The sequence below is a fragment of the Eublepharis macularius genome, chromosome 4 (genome assembly GCF_028583425.1).
Source record: "Eublepharis macularius isolate TG4126 chromosome 4, MPM_Emac_v1.0, whole genome shotgun sequence".
Lineage (NCBI taxonomy): Eukaryota > Metazoa > Chordata > Lepidosauria > Squamata > Eublepharidae > Eublepharis > Eublepharis macularius.
In genome coordinates, this window is record NC_072793.1 from 31,279,086 (window position 1) to 31,292,131 (window position 13,046).

The window sequence follows — 13,046 nt, forward strand, 5'->3', positions numbered from 1 at the left end:
ACTAACCTGTCTCCTAGGACAGTGATGTGAATGTGCAGGAAAGGGGGGGGGGGAACAAAGCACCCACACAACTTCTGGTACCTTGCAGGTTTGGAGTTTTACCTGTGGTGCAAACTCCATAGCTTGGTTGGGCATCAACCCACAGCTGGTATAAATTCCAACCCTCAACTGTATACCAGAACATCTCAGGTAGAGGATCAATGGGGGCTCCCAGTACTTGGACACAGAGCTCTAGGATCATCCCAAGGTAGCGTTCACTCCTTATCAGTACTAGAGAAAACTCTTTCCCCAAATATGTATACATGGCAATGGGAGGTCACTGTGACACTCCAGGGAGTGGATGGGTGGGTATCATAAGTTCCACTTTGTGTTCCAGCCAGAGAGAACAAGGGAGTCTGTTACAGCACCGCTAAACAGCTATATATAACTCAGGTTGTTTAAGGGTGCCTATCTTTAGCACTGTAGGCCACAACTTCATTCTTTGGCACTGTGACAAGTATCCTATTGAAGCCGGCAGGAAGGGGAATTGCTGAGCAACTTCTCTGGCTCTGCACTGAGCCAGTGGCAAGGCACTGAATATGGACTCTTCTATTCAGCTCTTTGCTCAGACTGGAAATAAACTGTGACTCCTAAAGGTAAATGCTGCACCTGAATTCAGGCAATTGATGTTTACGTCTCGACTAGGACCCTCTTACCTTAGGGGCAAAGTCAAATAGGGATATATTTTCAAAAGAACTCATACTCGATATGAGAGTCGGTTCTCTACTTGGTGCATAAATTAGATTAGAACTTTTTGTAGCTAATCAGAACCACCTCAGGCAGTTTTGCAGCTATGTTTCTTTTCTTTTTTTTACATACATTGTTCTGAGAGGAAAAATTTGAAGTTGTAGCACTTCACTTTACATCTTCCCTGCAGAATTAAAAAGGGGCAGGTGACAAAATTAGCAAAACACCCTAAATCTATGCAAATAGATATTAAATTACCAGTAAATAAGTCTGTCTGGTTTAAGGATGAAAGGGAATGGCATCCAGGTAGAGTCACAAGAATAATGCAAAATATGCTGCTCTGTATCCTCAAGTAAGAACATGGTAGAGAACCCAAAAGGACCAGTTCTGGAATGCCTAAGAATGAAGCTGAATCAGAGGGTAGGGCAGGTTAATTTATTATTAACTTGATTATCAACTCGATTACCACTAATAATGATAATATTAGTATAATATTACTGTGGATTTTTGTAGGTAGATGGCATTCAGTTTCAGCACCAGGAAAATAGCTAAAGTGTGTACCTTGTCAGTTAAATCCAATTATCCTGAAATTATTTTTGTGTGGTTGTTTACTGCCCGTCTGAATACCTTCTTGCTTAATGTTTGTCAATCTCTGGGGCCATCGGCCTTCTGTAAGATGAGACACTGCTGACCATGTAGCTTTGTGGCTCTTTCCCTCCAAGAAATGTCACCTACAAAATTGTCTGCTTTTCATTAGAAGTACAGTTCTGCTCTTCAGTTAGGCACCTTGAATCCTAATATATGTAAGCACACATGACAGCCACATTACAGGTTTAACCCAACCTTGATGTCTCATCAGGTAAAACCACAAACAGGCACATCCGAGTATTGGTTACTAGTTAAAACTGACAAAAGCAAAACATATAAACAATAGACACAGAAGGTATCACTTGATCCTAACAATGGCAGTTCGTTGCCTATATAACAGGACTGATTCTGCCTGTGAGCTTATTCAAACTATTGTTTAACAAGTGCATACAGACTACTCTGAGGGAAGTGAGGGAGGTACAGCTGGAGCCATGACATTGAAGGTTAAACCCTAGAGAAAAACAGTCGCAGACACTCAAAAGAAACGAAACCAGCAGGTCCAGGTGTATTAGTTACAACAGCAGGATTTGTGTGTGTGTGTGTGTGTGTGCATGCGCATGCGAGCAAGGGAGAGAGAGAGCGCGCCTTACAGCAACACAAAGTCAGTGACTGAGCAAGCAGGGCCTCTGGCTTTCTCTCCCATGAGACATATGTACTCAGACAAAAGCCTAAAGAGTAGTCTTGTTATAGCTAGCTTACAGTTTGTCCTGTAATGCTGAATGAGACATGAGATCCTGTAAACAGCGTTTTAAAAGGCAGACCTATGCTGGATAATCATGCAGCTGTATTGCCTTTCCCCCACAATCTCTCACCATCCGTCCTTACCCCACAAGCCTCTTCCTACAGTGGTAATGCCTCTGGCATCTAAGCAGAGTTGGAGTTCTAGGCTATGATCTAGGGCTTTGCTTCCTCCTTCCGGTCTACTGCTGTGATATGCAGGGCTTGGACAGTCATTCAGCTTGATGGTGGCATTTTTAAGGGTTCAGCTGAGCTCTGACCTTCATCGAATCATTGGCTGTATTCCCTTGAAACTCTTTCATTCCTATAGGTCCCGATTCTCCTGAGCGGCTATTATGTGTTTGATACCTGCCGGATATTAGTGACTGTCCCCCATATTGCTTCCAGTCCCCTGGGATCATGCCCAGAGCCTTTGTGAACCTTGAAACTGGTACGATACACATAATACGAGGTTCATCCTTACCTGTCCCATCTTGCTAACCCACAGTCGCAAGTGTACACTTTCTAGTGCATTTTCTCCAGATAAATTGGTCCTGTTCTTTCCTTACCACTTTACTCAGCTATCATGGTGCAGCATGATATAAAGTGATTACTTGCGCTTATATATCTTTATTCTCATTGGCTTACCCCATGTGTATTACAGACAAGCCCTTGTGGGTCTACATTTAAATACAACTACTCTATAAAGACGCACGCGAATACATTCTGTTTTACATATATATGCCACAAGGCAAGAACTACACTTGAATATGAATATTTATTTTGGCTTTTGTAAATGAGCCTAATTACACTGGAAACAACAAAGATAAGCTTTGCCATGCCCCAATATCAATCTGCCTATGACTCAAGCAACTCATCCATGCTCTGACCCTGGGGCTAACTCAACAAGCTGTCCAAGTAGCGAAGTCCCATTGACTTTAATTAGGAGTACCATTTGCAGGACCCGACTTCCTTTGATTGTTGATTAAGAGCTCAGCTTTGCCAATGTTTCTGTGGCCGCAAAAGGGAATGTGCCCTTTTTAAAAAAAAAAAAAAAGATCAAATCCTAAAACATACGGGAGGCGGCACATAGCCACACCACACCAACACAAAGGAGGGGGCAAATCCCCATTAATACCTAGGATCAGATGTCTACAGCAATAACTAATCCTCCCTTTGGAACATGTTTATAGTAATGTTATGTTTTCGGCATAACTTCAAGATAGTGATATAGGAGGAGATTGTTTGAGCTGGGCAAGCAGAGAATAGCAAAGCCCCAAGGTACCAGAGCATCAAGGAGATGGATGTCATCATGAAATGAGTGAACACCAAGAGCTTGGGATACAAAAAATGTGATCTGTCATATGTTTTGGGGAGCAGAAAACCTAGCCAGCTTTAGCACCACTTCATTGGAAACAGTGGAGCAGTAACCAAGGGCCAGTTCCTTATCATAACAACAAAAATTTATCATATATATCACACTTGCAAAATGATCAAAGTGCTTCACATACATTATCTTGTTGTAACCCTTATAACAACCTTGTAAGAGAGGTCAGTGTAACTATCCCTATTTCGCATATTGCCGGTTATAGGGAATGACTGAGGCTGACAGCGTGGCTTGTTTCTTAGTGATATCATGGTAGAAATGAGATTCAAACTGGGGATTTTCTGATTCACCATTCAAGTCTCTTAGGCAATGTACTGGATCCACTTGCAGTTAGCAAATCTAGAACCTTTCCTGCCAGGAAGCCAAACTATCATGCCCCCATTGAATGCCCTGTTTCTGTCTTCAGCATTTGGTTATCTAGACGAAGTTCTGTTGTATTTGAGGCAAGGAGCTGCCATTAACAGGAAGCATCACATAACAATACCTCTTACAAGAGTTTGTTTCCCCAGAATTTGTGCCTGTAAGAACCTGTGACCTCAGGTACTACTGGAGCTACTGCAGGTTGATTGGATGGAATATCTTTTTTACATATCAAGGATATATTTGACCCCTGTGTTCCAATCCTGTCCCATTGTGTTAATGTGTTATTCACATTTCCAGTCTGTGTGATGGAACAGAAAAAGGTACATGGACACAAGGCCTAGGTTTAGAGCCTCAAGCGTGAAGGCTTGGGGGGAGTCACTCTATCGCAGCCTACTTTACTTCACAGTGATCAAATGTGACATAAGAATTGGGGAAATAGTCATTCTGAAATGTATTATAGGTCAACCACATTTTTAAAACGAGAACACCCTGTGGATGAGATTGTTCAAGCAGCTACATAAACCTCATAAGGGATTTGTTGTTTGATTGGCAGAGGGCTGTTGGCAACCACAATGATTTTGCCAGAAGATCATGTTTTGAGAAAGCTTCCTAAATTTTGAGGAAAACTCATAGGGTTACTACAAAATCTGGAGACAATAATTATAATTTAAACCTATACACATGGGTGTGTTGGTGTATTTTGATCCTGGGTACAAATTTAGTGAACAGGAGTACCTGGTAGGATTATTAATTACAAGTAGGGGTCCCTCAAGGTCTTGTGGGGGCGTCCCATTTTCCCTCCCCGCACCATGTCCTCTTTCCCTTTCCTGCCCCCTCATAGACTCTCCCCCTTTCCCTGCTTCCTTCTCTCCTCACCCAACTTTCTGCCCCCCGTCTTCACCTTTCTTCCTCCCCACACCCCCGTAGTCCCTCCCCTATGGCCCAGGTACATGGTGTTGGTTGAGCCAGGCCCAACTGCATGGTGGGTAACCTGCAAGGACTTGCTGGGGATATTTCACTTTCTCTTGTATCCCCTCCCCTTCCCCGCTATATTTCCTCTTTCCCTCCTCCTGGCAGCCTCCATATGGTCATTTTCCCCTCTGTCCTTCTCTCATTCAAACCCACTAAACAGCTCAGTTTTTATTTGCCCCCATTTTCATCTATATTTCTTAACTTCATTTATATGCTGCCTTTTCCCACAATGGGACCCAGAGCAGCTTACATCATTCTCTTTGCCTCCATATTATCCTCAGAACAACCCTGAGAGGTAGGTTAGGCTGAGAGCCTGTGACTGGATCAAAGTTACCCAGTGAACTTCTACTGCAGAGGAATGATTCAAACATGGATCTGCCACATTCTGTGCTGAAACTCAAAACAATTACACGACACTGGTTTTTGGGAAGTGCTGCTGTTGAACTATAGTAAGCAACTGGACCTGGGTGAGTCATGCAAGTCATGTGGTATCAAGTCACTTGGTAGTTGCTGCTGGGCCTGACCCAGTGAGTTCCTCCTCAAAGGGCAAAACAGACCCAGAAAGGGCCCTTCCCCCTCCCCCAGCCTTTTCCTGACAGAAACCAAACCTGGGATACTGGCTAAAAGTTGCCTAGCAATAGACCCTAAGGACATCTGGTTAAAGCTACAGACACCCTTTTTATCCTTTTGGGTTTTTTAAAACCTCCCCAATGTCCCCCCCCCCAAGGGAACTTGGGGCATTTTAGACATACCTTTCTAAAATGAATGGACAAGAAAGTGTCTTACCCATTCATGGCTCCAGTCTCCAGATTTAGTGCCACTTGGTTATTAGTATATAAGATTTACTGCCAGTAGTATACTTGGTGCCTATGTTTCAACAAAAGACAATTTCTGCATCAAGCTTGCAGTGCAGTCTAAATTTAGAGGGAGAAGGAGGAATAATAATAACAAGAAGAAGAAGATCTGAAAAAGTGAGCTGTAACTCATGAAAGCTCATACCCTACCACAAATTTTGTTAGTCTTATAGGTGCTACTGTACTCCTGCTCTTTTCTACAGCAACGACAACAACATACAATTTATATACCACTCTTCAGGACAACTTAATGCCACACTCAAAGCAGGTTAAAAAATGTATTGTTGTTATCCTCAGGTATGTGGGCTGAGAGAGCTCTGAGAGAGCTGTGACTGACCCAAGGTCACCCAGTTGGCAACAAGCAGAGGAGTCAGGAATCAAACCTGGTTATCCAGATTAGAGTGCTGCCACTCTTAACCACTACACCAAACTGGAAGAGGCAAAGATAACAGGATGACTGGAAACAAGTGGGATTATTATAGTACACATAATAAGACAGCAAATGGGATTCTTGTGACCCCTCAAAGGCTAACATCTATTGTGGTATGAAATTTTAGACTCAACTCCACTTTATCAGATGCATGAAGCATGTCCTCAGTTGGCAGATTACACACACACACACACACACACATGAGCGTAGATAAAAAGTAGTAAACAATGGGTTCAAAAACTAATGAGATGCAAGAAGTATGAAGCAAAAGAAGCCTATATTATTTTATGTAAAGACTGGAGACTCTGTTCTGACTTAAAAGTCACCATTCTTTGAAACTGAGCATGAAACCGCTGTAATAAAATTTATCAGAAAGTTTAAAACTATCCAATTAGGGATCAACAGGGGCTCTGTGTGCCTCTCACACTACAGGTGTTAAATTAGCTTAGCAAGTCTAACAAGATTGTGTTATCACCTATTACTACTGCAGTGAATATCCACTGTGCTTATCTTGTCTTCATTTGAGCTTAGAGCAGAAATGTCACAGACTGCACCTCTTGGTTTTAGTTTTGATCCCACTGTTTTACTGCTCCAGTCTACAAAACTTGATGCTACAATAAATCAGGTAGTCTTTAAGGTGCCACAAGGCACCTTTTTGTTTCTGCTGTAATAGATTATTCTAGCTTCCCCTCTGGAATAATACGGATGCCATTTATGTAAACCCTGGACATACCTACAGTAACCTCTGTGACCAAATGCTGAAGCAGTAAGACACAAAAGTCTTCATTGTAAAAAGACAACCTTGCTACACTGCCATGCTTATGATAACTGAGCAGCGGAGTTAATGTTGCCAGTATACTTTGAACGATTGCTTTCTCAACCTTTCTAGTAGATTAGTGGGAGATGATTATTTCATGCCACTGCCACCTAACTTTGTGTAGCATCTTCATGGTGATAAGGAACCCAAAGTTGCAATCCTTTCCTGGGAGTGAGTTACATTGAATAAAAGGGAACTTGCTTCTGAATAGACCTGCTTAGGAGTGCTCCTCGAGTAGCCTTTAAGCAGGGCTTTTTTCAGCTGGAACACGGTGGAACGCAGTTCCGGAACCTCTTGAAAATGGTCACATGGCTGGTGGCCCCGCCCCCTGATCTCCAGACAGAGAGATATAAATCTAAACTTCCCTGTGTCTGGAGATCAGGGGGTGGGGCCACCAGCCATGTGACCATTTTTGCCAAGGGCGATTTAAACTTTTTAAAAACTCCCCCTTGTTCCAGCTGACCCAAAGTGACGTCATTGGCCCTGGGAGCATGGGTGCACTTTGTGCGCGCACATGTGGTACCAGAGGCACCACCTCCAGCCAAGAGTTGCCCCCTGTGCTGGCAACCCACTGAGTTCTACCACCTCTTTTCCCAGAAAAAAAAGCCCTGCCTTTAAGCACATCATGCAGTTAGTGCAATTCCATAAAGGCCATAGCCAATTATGACATGTTTTTTGCCAGTTTACTGCTAAGACAACAGTAATTAAGTGCTCTTAGAGGATCCTGTCTATCTTGTCAAACAGAGTGACTTATAAGGCAATCCTGAGCAGAATTACATTTTCTAATAGTTTGATGGACTTAAAAGAATGTAACTCGGCTTAGGATTGCACTGACTGGCATAGAACATAATACAGAAAATCCAAGGCAGACAACTGTCTTGTTTTCTTGTACAGTGATCCGCAAACTGTTCTGGTGAACCCTAAGAAAATTATCAAGGGCATACAAGCTTCCTTGAAAGATTGTGTGTCTAGCCCCCCTCTGCTGACCTTCTGCAGCAAGCAGAGCCCTAGATAAAGGATGAGTGTGGTCTAGAGTGCACTATCAATTTGCGGGGAGCAACAGTGAGGCGTAAAAGGCTAGATGAGCAACACACATGAACTGTGTGCATTCTAGAACACTTCCCAGAATCCTCTGCAATGTGCAGGAATTTCATAGCAATCACCTACAGGTTCCTTGGCAGACAAAGCAATGTGAAAAAGGTCTCCTGAAGATAGAATGTTTAAATACTCCTGCTCGTTGGCGCTCTCTGTCAATGTACTGAACTAGTTCTTTTCTTTAATATCTTAATTACTTCGGTTTTCTTCGTATGGTACAAAATATCTATTGAGAGCTGCATATAGAATATAATATGCAATGAACAATTGCCTTCTTATATTGGGATGCCACAAACAATTGCTGCTTCTCATGCAAGGGAAATGTCTTGCGTATGACTGGCAATATTATGATCCATACGTGGATTTTCTGCATATTCTTATTGGGTAAGTATTTTTTAATGTGTGATGTAACGCTTTCATGTTCATAATTACTCCTTCCCTTTTGAATCAGTGCAGAATGTGCAAGTGTGGACTCTTTATGTGCTTGACTATTACATCCTGACTTTGATGCCTCGGTCCTGGGGTTTGAATGTGTAGAAACCCACAACTCTTCATGTTAGGAAGCAGGAACCCTGCATTAAGTAACAAAACAACAACAGTACAAACCACCAACTGGCACAATGGATAATGCTTATGACTATGGATCAGAAAACAACTTTTAATCTATAATTACTTGACTCCATCTGGATGCCACTCTCTTTCATCCTTAAACCAAATGGACATTTATTGGTGGTTTAATTACTTGAGCAAGTGCTTGCCAGAAAGGAAACTGTAACATCGGAAACAAGAGTAGAGGGAACACGCACACATCCTGGGCACCTTCCCATAATTCTGGGGCCTCTACCCTCCTCAGTAGCTGGTATCACTCTTAGCTTGTTACTGTTACTACTCCCGGACTTTCCGTTTGGGCTTTAAGAATCACCTATATCCACTACGTAAACTTCTGCCCTATCAAGGCACATGATACTCTGCCAGATGGCCTCTTAGGGTGCCACAGCACCTTTTGTCTCAATGATCTCTGTTCACTTCACAGCAAATCAAAGTCTACAGGGCTTCAGCAAAGCAGAAAGATTGCATTATCTCTGCTTTATGAGTACGGAATGCAAGGCAAAGAGCAACAAGGTAATTTGCCCAAGGTCTGTGTCTAAATTAAGCCTAAAACTTCCTTCTGCCCAGAGCCCTGGATTCATACCCATCCAAATCCAGCCACTCGTTCTTTTAATAGGACCCAGCGGCTGCCTGTAGCCATTTCACCCAAGTTCCATTTTAGCCCTGCTGCCAGACCAGGTGCTCATTCACTGATGCATCAGACATAGCAAATGACTTTGTCATTTTCCCCTTAGAAAACACTATGTTTTATTAAACTTGAGGAGTGACCCTTCCCAGAGAGCCTGATGGAATTATGCATCCATCAGTCCTGTGATGGTACCGATAAGCTGCAGTGGCACAGGGAAGAGGCAAGTTGCTATTGGAGGAAATGGATTGGATACGATGGGATTTTCCTCCCCTTATCTTGCCATGAAAACCCCAGCAGGGGTCTCCATAAGTCAGCTATGACCTGAGGGCACTCTCCACCACCAACCCAGAAACAGATTTCCAGCTGGTACCAAGTGGGAAAATTTACCTGATCCGAAGGAAGAAGAGAACAGGATTTCATTGAAGAGCCAGTCCTTGCATCTGTCAGCCTACAGGTTAGGGAAAAGGCAGCTGGAGCAGATTCTCAGCTGAGTCAATCCATAGCAATACAAAATAGCAAAGAGTCCAGTAGCACCTTTAAGACTAACCAACTTTATTGTAGCATAAGCTTTTGAGAGCTACAGCTCTCTTCGTCAGATGCGAGAGCCACAGCTCTCTTTGTCAGTTGGTTAGTCTTAAAGGACTCTTTGCTATTTTGCTACTGCAGACTAACACGGCTAACTCCTCTGGATCCATAGCAATACAGTTATGGTCATGTGACAGGCACGTAGATTAAGCTCTGATATAACATCCCAGTCTTGCAGACATACTAAAAAGCTGGATTCTGCATGGACACTCAACTGCACTGAAGAATACTCGACAAACACACACACAAGAGTATTGTGAGTATGTGAACTGAACTCTGCTGTGGGGTGGATGGTTGGAATGACTGTGATGGGCTGCAAAGAAATCTTTTCTTCACACCCTAAACAAGACTCATTATTAACTGGACATACTAAGGACCCAACTACACTTTAGAATTTCTTCCATGGGTTATTTTAAATACTTTTTTTTCCTTTTGCAAATCAAGCTGACAGGTTTGCTTTACCAAGGAGAAAAGCAGGGTGTGGAAAGAGGGGAACTTTAACCCTTCTCTCCCCTTCTCATTAGAAAAAAAACAACCAATACTCCTGCTGAGGAAAATGTACAGGTACCCATATTTTTTCCCTAGCAGGGGTAAAAAGCAGCTCAGGAGTGGCTTTTTCCAGCAAGAAAATGGCCAACAAAGAGGGAGAGTTACGGCCAAACACTCTAGGGGAAAAAGCCCCCACATCGTAACATCTAACTGCTTGCACTCTTTACTCTCAGAGCTACTTTTCAATCAAACCAATAGAATATATAGCCACTTGTTAATGCCTGTTCATATGCAAGTCAGGTAACAACACTCTTCCAGATACACAGTCATAAGGGGATCACCTGTATTATAATCCTTAAGTATATACAATTATATTAATCAGTCCAGTAATTGATTTTTTTTTATATAGGAGAAATTCATCATTCCAGATACCGTCTGACGAGGGGCCTGGCTTCTTGTTGCCTCATTTCCCGCTGCTTTTTCAAGAACGTGTCTGCAACTCCTTTCCAACTCCTTTCATATGAATACAGGTGCCACGTCCACTAGTTATATCATCCAAAGGCTTCTCTCAAATGCATTAAATGGATACTGGATTAATAGAATGCAAGCAGTCAGAGTGCAAGCAATTAGATTGTAAGTAAAGAGTGCAAGCAGTTAGATGGTTACGGTGGTGTTTTTCTTTTTTCACTAGAGCAAGAAAATGGGAGCAGAAGAGTTAAACTTTCCCCCTCTCCTTTTCTATATGCCCGTGCTCCTCCATGATAGGAGATGGGCATCTAAAGCTGACAAAGAATATGAAAATTTAAAATACACAGGAAGAAGTGTGTTGAGTCCTGAGTATTATTAACACAGAGATCCTAGTCAACAAAGAAGCACTGAGAGATTGGGTGGGTGAGTTTGCTGGGCTGCTAAAAACTCAGTTCCGCGCACAACGGGAATGCCTCAGTACTGCAATAAAGTAGCAGCAGTAATGCTCTATAAACAGTCAGCCCAACCACATTTCAACAACAGCAAAGCTAAAAAGCCAGTACCCACAGAAAGCCTATAAACACACCATCAGTCTGAAAGCAACAACCACAGGAGGGTAATGGCACCTCAGCTGCATCCTTGTATAGAGTCTAAAAAGCATTCTCTGACAGGGCAATGATTTGGGGAAGCGCCGTGCTCAGTCCACACAATCCTCTTGGCTGACAATATCAATTCATACACTCTTCCAATTGGATGCTGTTCCTGTCCGTCACTTCCATTTTCTGCCCTCTCACCTGCTGCCATGCTGCCCTGCCCTGGTTGAATAGAAAGAGCACCAGTAAGAGAAATGCCGGCACACAGAGGACTTTCAGACTTCCTTGAAAATGTCTCAATATTGACAGCAATTTCAGTCAAGTCAATTAGTTTCCCAGCTTAATGAATGGTTTGAATCCCATTTTATCCCACTTTTCCTCCAAGGAGCTCCGGGTGGCACACCTTTTGTCCCCACAGTCCTTGAAAGTAGGTTATGCTGAGAGAAAGTGATTGGCCCAAGGTCACTGTAAAGGGTTAGTAGTACTAGTCTGTTATAACAAAATAAAAGTCCAGTGTCACTTTAAAGACTAACTACATTTATTTCAGTATGAGCTTTCCTGTGTCATAACCCTCCTTTGAGAGAGATATGTGAAGAAAAATTATACTGGGAAATCTTTTAAGGAAGGTCATTGTGGCAACTGCATTGTTAACACTTTTTTATTATGACATAATATAAATGGGATGGGGGAGGAGAAGAGGGAGACTTCTGAGGTAACTGCCCTCTGGACTTATGGCTGTCCAAATCCCACACCCTGGCTTCTCCTGTTATTTGCTGAAACCCTCTCAACCACCCACAACCAGTAGAAGGAGAGACACAAGCTTTATTTAACTGGTTGGTAGCATGTAAGCATCATGTTCGCTAAAGGGTTATTAACTGTGACTCTAAAATAATAATATGGTACTTAATCATCAACCAAAAGGGAGACTGCAATGAAGAAATCAGAAGAAGACTTGAAGAGCAGCTGTGAGGGAGCTAGAGAAGGTCCTTAAACATAAAGACGTCTCACTGGGAACCAAGATCAAGATAATCCAAGCAATGGTATTCCCCATTATTATGTATGGATGTGAAAGATGGACAGCAAAGAAAGCTGACAGGAAGAAGATTGATTCATTTGAAATGTGGTGCTGTAGGAGAGTTTTGCGGATATCATGGACAGCCAGAAAGACAAATAAGTGGGTAATAGATCAAATCAAGCCTGAATTCTCCCTAGAAGCTAAAATGACAAAACTGAGGCTATTGTACTTCGGTCACATCATGAGAAGACAAGATGCTCTGGAAAAGTCAATAATGCTAGGAAAAGTGGAAGGCAGTAGGAAAAGAAAAAGACCTAAAACAAGATGGCTTGACTCAATAAAAGAAGCCACATCCTCCAATTTGCAGGATCTGAGCAAGTCTGTTAATGATAGGATGTTTTGGAGGTCTTTCGTTCATAGGGTTGCCATAGGTCAGAGGCATCTTGATGGCACATAACACACACACACACACACACAATTGGGAGGTAAGTATAAACCCTTTTTTCATAGCTACTTTGACTTGTCAGAGCTTGATGAAAATGAACAACAAACATTTATTTACATTAAATAAAGTGTATAAAGTTAAATGTTCCATGTACAATAATCAGTATGACATGTACAACTGCTCTCAACTTCACTCTGCAGACACT